The sequence below is a fragment of the Gossypium raimondii genome, chromosome 4, assembly GCF_025698545.1.
Source record: "Gossypium raimondii isolate GPD5lz chromosome 4, ASM2569854v1, whole genome shotgun sequence".
NCBI classification, from domain to species: domain Eukaryota; kingdom Viridiplantae; phylum Streptophyta; class Magnoliopsida; order Malvales; family Malvaceae; genus Gossypium; species Gossypium raimondii.
Window position 1 is genome coordinate 26,885,158 of NC_068568.1, and position 6,246 is coordinate 26,891,403.

At 36.6% G+C, this 6,246-nt stretch overlaps 1 non-coding gene across 1 annotated transcript; it reads left to right on the forward strand.

Moving 5' to 3' along the window:
- The first annotated feature begins 4,168 nt into the window (after positions 1-4,168).
- Positions 4,169-4,272, forward strand: LOC128040726 (small nucleolar RNA R71). Its single transcript, XR_008195532.1, has one exon. It is a non-coding gene; the product is annotated as a small nucleolar RNA R71 (small nucleolar RNA).
- Positions 4,273-6,246: the final 1,974 nt, after the last annotated feature.

The following is a 6,246-nucleotide window of genomic DNA, read 5'->3' on the forward strand; positions in this document are numbered from 1 at the left end:
TTGTTCTTCACATCATATTTATCAAGCAACCACTTAAGCCATTTGTTCACAAAGTGAGAACCTTCATCACTAATAATAGCTCTTGGTGTCCCAAATCGTGTAAACATATGCTTATGTAGAAATCTCATGACTACCTTAGCATCATTTGTAGGGTATGCTTCAGTTTCAACCACTTGGATACATAGTCCACAGCAACTAAGATGTATTTGTTCCAATACGAAGAAGGAAACGAGCTTAAGAAGTCAATACCCCATACGTCGAATAATTCAATCTCCAAAATATTTGTTAAGGGCATCTTATTCCTCCTTGATATATTTCTGGTTCTTTGGCACTTATCGTAGTTCTTTACATAAGCGTAAGCATCTTTAAATAGTGTAGGCCAAAAGAAACCTGCTTGCAAAATCTTTGTTGTAGGACGAGAACCAACAAAGTGTCCCCCACTTGGAGATGAATAGCAGTGATACAAGATCTCAGCAATCTCGCTTTCAGCTACACACTTTCGGATTATATTATATGCACACTATTTAAACAAAAACAGATCCTCCCAAAAATAATACTGACTATCATGAAAGAATTTCTTCCTTTGTTGGTATGTCATTTCTCGAGGAAATATTCCACATGCAAGATAATTGGAAAAATCAGCAAACCAGGGTATTTCATGAATTTGATTTACCTCAAATAAGTGTTCATCTGGGAAATTCTCGTTGATAGGTACACATGACTAAGTACCTCATCTTGCTCCAACCTCGACAGATGATCAACTATTTGATTTTCGACACCTTTTTCGTCTTGGATCTCAAGGTCAAATTATTAAAGTAAAAGTATCCAACGAATTAGCCTTGGTTTTGCATCTTTCTTCGTGAGCAAGTATTTAATGGCCGCATGGTCAATAAATACTATAACTTTGGTACCTACAAGATATGAGTAGAATTTGTCAAAAGCAAAAACTATAGCAAATAGTTCTTTTTCAATTATCGTATAATTGAGTTGGGCTCCCGTCAAGGTTATACTTGCATAGTAAATGGGGTGGAACACTTTATTTTTTCTTTGACCCATCACAGCTCTAACAGCATAATCACTTGCATTGCACATGAACTCAAAAGGTGTGCTCCAATCGGGTGTAATGATTATTGGTGCTGAGATTAACTGTTCTTTCAGCTCTTCAAAAGCTTCTAAACATACTTTGTTGAAATCAAACACTGTATCCTTCTCTAACAACAAACACAGCGGCTTAGAAATTTTCAAGAAATCTTTGATAAACCTTCGGTAAAAACTGGCATGGCCTAAGAAACTCCTGACTCCTTTCACATTAATTGGGGTCAGTAATCTTTCAATTACGTCCACCTTTGCTTTATCGACTTCAATTCCTTTCTTTGAGATCTTATGACCTAAGATAATCCCTTCCTTTACCATAAAATGATATTTTTCCCAATTAATGACAAGGTTCGTCTCTTCGCATCCCTACAGTACCTTAGCCAAATTACTCAAACATATATCATAAGTGTTACCAAAAATAGAAAAATAATCCATGAAAACCTCAACAAAATTTTCGACCATATCAGTAAATATTGTCATCATGCATCGTTGAAAAGTTGCAGGTGCATTGCATAAACCAAAAGGCATTCGCCTAAAAGAAAATGTACCGTATGGACAACTAAAGGTTGTTTTATGTTGGTCCTCTGAGGCTGTAACTATTTGGTTATATCCCGAATAGCCATCTAAAAAACAATAGAATTCATTACCTGCTAGTCGATCTAACATCTGATTCATAAAATACAACGGAAAATGGTCCTTCCGAGTGGCTTTGTTCAACTTTCTGTAATCAATACAGATTATCCAATTGGTAACAGTTCTTGTTGGAATTAACTCATTACGCTCATTTTTAACAATTGTGATTCCATCTTTCTTCGACACAAACTACACCGGACTTACCCACGAACTATTTGAAATAGGATAGATGATTCCTGCATCTAACCATTTGATCACTTCCTTTCTCACAACTTCTTTCATAATAGGATTGAGCCTCCTTTGCCCATCAATTTGAGCTCTTTCAACTTCTTCTAAAATGGTTTTATATATGCAAAAATAAGGGCTTATACCTCGAATATCAGCTATGGTCTAACCAATTGCTTTCTTAAATTTCTTTAGAATAACAATTAGTTGCTCCTCTTGATCTTTCGCTAGTTCTGCTGAAATAATCACAGGCAAAGTAGAACAGTCACCTAAATAAATGTATTTCAAATGGGAAGGAAGTACCTTTAGTTCAAGTTTAGGTGGTTCTTCAATTGACAACTTGGGTTGCACAATTTCTCTGGCTTCCAACTCCAACGGTTTAAATTGTGTGGATTGGATAAAATTTCTCAGATTAGCTTCCATCAAAGCCATGTTTTCTTCACCTTCTTCATCCTCCAAAGGGTTAAGATCTAAGGCTTTCTCCAATGGATCTTCTTCAAAATTGCTTTCCATAGAAACCAAGGTTTCTATCTCTTCCATAACTGAACACTCTGCCAGATCGGGAAATTTCATCGCTTTGAGAATGTTCAAGGTTACCTGATCGTTTTGAACTCGCATGGCGAGTTCTCCTTTCTACACATCAATTAACGTTCTTCCCGTGGCTAAGAAAGGTTTCCCAAGGATGATCGGCACTTCTTTGTTTGCTTCAAAATCTAAGACAATGAAATTAGCAGGAAAAAAAATTTATCGACTCTTACCAAAACATTCTCGATCTTTCCTTCGTGATATGGTAAAGATCGATCCGCTAGCTGAAGCGTCACAGTTGTAGGTCTTACTTCACCTATCTCTAACATCTTGAAAATAGACTTAGGCATCAAGTTGATACTCGCTCCTAAGTCACACAAAGCTTTACCATAGTAGGAGTCACCAATGTTACAGGGTATAGTAAAGCTTGCTGGGTCTTTCAATTTTGGGGGCAATTTGTTCTGCAGGAACGCACTACACTCCTTTGTCAAAGTAACAGTCTCATACTCACTCAGTCATTTCTTCTTGGATAGTATATCCTTCATAAACTTCACATAATTCGGTATTTATTCTAAAGCCTCTACCAACGGAATATTGATGTGTAACTGCTTCAGAACATCCAAAAACTTCTTGAATTGCACCTCCTATTTCTGCTTGTGTTGTTGCAATCTTTGCGGATATAGAGGTGATGAAACTTTCGGTTGAACCGGACAACTTTTCTGAGTAGGTAAATCTACATCCAAAGAAGATGTTAAAATATCTGAATTCACTAAGTCAGGGTTTACCTTGTCAGACTTTGCAGATCCTGATTCTTTTGGTGTAGGAACTTCAACAGCTGGTTGATTCTTCTCAACGAGCTTATCTTTGACATCAATCAATCGGGGTTCTAGAATTTTACCACTCCGCAATGTCACTGCCTTGATATGTTCTTTACCCAAATTCTTGGATTCTCTGTATCGCTCGACAAGGTTTCTTGTGGTCTATTACGTAGCTCCGTAGCTAACTTACCAATCTGGTTTTCCAAAATTTTTAGTCTTGCTGCTTGGCTTTGGATCAAAACGTCATTCTTTGCCATGTACGCTTTCAACAAGTTCTCCAAACTGTTTGATACCTTAGCTTAAGGTGGTTTTGGAGCTTGCTGATTAAACCCTTGAGATTGGTTGGGTCTTTGCTGCAATAAGTTGTTGTTTGGTCGATTTCCTTGGTTGCTCCAAGAAAAGTTAAGATGATTACGCCATGAAGGATTGTAAAAGTTGGACTAGGGTCCTTGTCCACTCCTATTTTGGTATTGGTTCCCCACATAGTACACTGACTCAGGATTTGATGGACAATTCTCAAAAGAATAACCTTCCCCATAGTACACACATGAGACTATTTCAAACGGACTTGGTGGCTGAGCTGTAAAATTATTAGTACTATTAGCAGTTAACTGTTTTAACATTGAGGAAATAAACGATATCTAAGCTGATAACGAAGTGAGGGAGTCAACTTCATGAACTCGGCTACACATCTTCCTGAAGCTGTTCGATTTGTTGGCCATTGATAGTTATTACTCGCGATCCTCTTGATGATCTCATAAGCCTCATTATAAGACTTAGACAAAATTGCACCATTTGTGGAAGCATCTACCATCAATCTTGTATGTGCACTGAGACCATTATAGAATGTCTCCAACTGGATATAGTGAGGAATCCCATGATGAGGACACTTATGAAGTAACTCCTTGAATCACTCCCAAGCCTCATACGACTCGACATCCAATTGTTGGAAAGTTGTGATCTCGTTCCTCAACTTAGCGTTTTTGCTATGTGGGAAATACTTAACAAAAAATCTCTCTACTAATTCTTGCCATGTAGATATGGAACTTGGTGGCAATGAATTCAGCCATGCTCATGCTTGATCTCACAACGAGTACGGAAACAACTTCAACCTCAGTGCTTCTTTAGTCACACCGGCAATCTTGAATGAATCACTCACCTCCATAAATAATCGAAGGTGGAGATGTGGATCTTTCGTGGGCATACCACAAAATTGGTCCACTGTTTGTAGCATTTGAAACATCACTAGTTTCTATTCGAACTGGGTCACCTCAATATCTGGCCTTCTAATTCCTTGGTTTAACTCACTGAAAAGTGGCACAACATATTGTCTGATGCATCGATCCCTATCATTGGCAATTAGGATAGGATTTCATATATAATCAGCTTCATTACCTTGGTCTTGATTCTGATTTCCAAGGTTCATCTCGATTTGTCTTTGAGTTGTTCGTTCATGTCTTCTTTGTCTAAAAGTTCACCCAATTTCAGGGTCTACAGGGAGTAAATCTATAATTTGATCTATGCACATAAACACCTGAAAAGAAAATCACAAGAATTAAAAAGAATAAGTTAGTAATGTTAGAAATAAACCAAATTGAAAATAAATAATTTCACGAAAAAAATGACTATGGCAACAGTTGACAATCCCCGGCAACGGCTCCAAAAACTTGTAACGTGTAGGTTTGGGCAAGTGTACACAATCGTTATTAAGTAATAAGTAAGTATCGAGTTATCGTCTTCACAGGGATTGTGTTTGTGCTAAGTCACTTAATTTGTAAAATTAACAATTCGGTAAATACAAACACAATATAGTTGAGAAGTGGTGATTAAAATATATTAAACTAAATGCAGTGATCCCTAATGCAAATTATCCTAAGTATGCAAACTAAATGAAATAGATTTTATTAAAATTAAACACAATTTTGCAATAGTTATAACATAAATAAACTAGGACAATTACTTTAATTAAACTCAATTTATTATCAACATGTTTAATAACATTTGAAAAAACATTCTATGACAACTCGATCTTTCATGAGTTTGGAAACTACATTAGGTCCTTTCGGAATCCTTTACTTAGTAAATACGCATTTTACTGATCCTTATTTACTAGGGGTTTCTTAGCATTCGTGCGAAGTAACAAGGGCGTGTCAGGTTTGAAACAATTTAATCACACAAATCTAAAAACTATGCAGATAATAGAGCTTGGTCAGAGTTGTTATGCAACCTACAATTTAATCGGGTCAAGATCAAAATTGAGCACGCACATTTCAATTATGTGTCCATTAGTCGTCATCTGGTAAGGATCCCTTAGCTAATTTAGGTGTATTCCAATCACGTATGAACAAAATATAAACTTGATTTTAATTGAAAACATGATCGATTGAGGAACAAACATTATAAGCATGAATCAAATAAATATTATTTAATCAAAGCAATCATCCTAGCTTAAATAAAATTAAGCTAACATTGTTGTAAACAAGAACAAATAACACATAGCAAACATCTTTAGATTAAATTAAAGAAAAGAAAGATTAAACCCAATTTAGAGTGGTTGTCACCCAAAACTCTAACTAACGAGGCTCCTTCGCTTCTTTGCTTTGCTCCTTTGTTGATGGTTCTCTAAGGTGGTTGTCCAAGGGTTCTTTAAGAGGCTAATTTTGCTAAAAATCCTTATGCAAGGATGATGATAGGCGTGAAGGGAAAAGATAGCTAAGAGAGTTGAGAGAGAAGAGAATGGTAAATGAGTGAGGGATGATTGAAAATGTGAGAAATGAGCTCTTATTTATAGGTGAGGCAAGGGAGCTAGTTTACTAAAAATAGGAGTGTCCATCTTTTGAAACTTCTTCCAAGGATGACCGGCCATGAATTGAGAAAATGTGGCTGATTTTGCTTGATTCTTGGTAAATTTGAGTGCCACCACAACTCAGGACTAAGACTCGGTCACCAG